Raw genomic sequence first — 1,816 nt, 5'->3', positions numbered from 1 at the left:
AGATGTGGACAATGTTGGAGTGAGATTCCCTTTGTCGGAGTTATTCTAGATGTGGACAAAGGGAATCTCACTCCAACATTGTCCACATCTAGAATAACACCAACAAAGGGAATGTCACTCTCACATTGTCCACATCTAGAATAACTCCAGCAAAGGGAATCTCACTCTCACATTGTCCACATCTAGAATAACTCCGATAAAGGGAATCTCACTCCCACATTGTCCACATCTAGAATAATTCTAGCAAACGGAATCTCACTCCCACATTGCCCACATCTAGAATAACTCCGATAAAGGGAATCTCACTCCAACATATTCTAGATGTGGACAATGTTGGAGTGAGATTCCCTTTATCGGAGTTATTCTAGATGTGGACAAACTCCGATAAAGGGAATCTCACTCCAACATTATCGGAGTTATTCTAGATGTGGACAATGTTGGAGTGAGATTCCCTTTATCGGAGTTATTCTAGATGTGGACAAAGGGAATCTCACTCCAACATTGTCCACATCTAGAATAAAACCAGCAAAGGGAATGTCACTCTCACATTGTCCACATCTAGAATAACTCCAGCAAAGGGAATCTCACTCTCACATTGTCCACATCTAGAATAACTCCGATAAAGGGAATCTCACTCCAACATTGTCCACATCTAGGCCCACGCCGGCAAAGGGAATCTCACTCCCACATTGTCCACATCTAGAATAACTCCAGCAACAGGAATCTCACTCCCACATTGTCCACATCTAGAATAACTCCAGCAAAGGGAATCACACTCCCACATTGTCCACATCTCGAATAACTCCAGCAAAGGGAATTGCACTCCCACACTGTCCATATCTAGAATATCTCCGATAAAGGGAATCACACTCCCACATTGTCCACATCTAGAATAATTCCAGCAAACGGAATCTCACTCCCACATTGTCCACATCGAGAATAACTCCGATAAAGGGAATCTCACTCCAACATTGTCCACATCTAGAATAACTCCGATAAAGGGAATCTCACTCCAACATTGTCCACATCTAGAATAACTCCAGCAAACTGAATCTCGCTCCCACATTGTCCACATCGAGAATAACTCCAGCAAACGGAATCTCGCTCCCACATTGTCCACATCGAGAACTACTCCAGCAAAGGGAATCTCACTCCCACATTGTCCACATCTAGAATAACTCCAGCAAAGGGAATCTCACTCCCACATTGTCCACATCGAGAATAACTCCAGCAAACGGAATCTCGCTCCCACATTGTCCACATCTAGAATAACTCCAGCAAAGGAAATCTCACTCCCAAATTGTCCACATCTGGGCCAACTCCAGCAAAGGGAATGTCACTCCCACATTGTCCACATCTGCGCCAACTCCAGCAAAGGGAATGTCACTCCCACATTGTCCACATCTAGAATAACTCCGATAAAGGGAATCACACTCCAACATTGTCCACATCTAGAATAACTCCAGCAAAGGGAATCTCACTCCCACATTGTCCACATCGAGAATAACTCCAGCAAACGGAATCTCACTCCCACATTATCCTCATCTAGAATAACTCCAGCAAACGGAATCTCACTCCCACACTGTCCACATCTAGAATAACTCCAGCAAAGGGAATCTCACTCCCACACTGTCCATATCTAGAATAACTCCAGCAAACGGAATCTCACTCCCACACTGTCCATATCTAGAATAACTCCAGCAAACGGAATCTCACTCCCACACTGTCCACATCTAGAATAACTCCAGCAAAGGGAATCTCACTCCCACACTGTCCATATCTAGAATAACTCCAGCAAACGGAATCTCACTCCCAC

The sequence above is a fragment of the Chiloscyllium plagiosum genome, chromosome 51, assembly GCF_004010195.1.
Source record: "Chiloscyllium plagiosum isolate BGI_BamShark_2017 chromosome 51, ASM401019v2, whole genome shotgun sequence".
Lineage (NCBI taxonomy): Eukaryota > Metazoa > Chordata > Chondrichthyes > Orectolobiformes > Hemiscylliidae > Chiloscyllium > Chiloscyllium plagiosum.
This window is presented reverse-complemented; position numbering follows the sequence as displayed.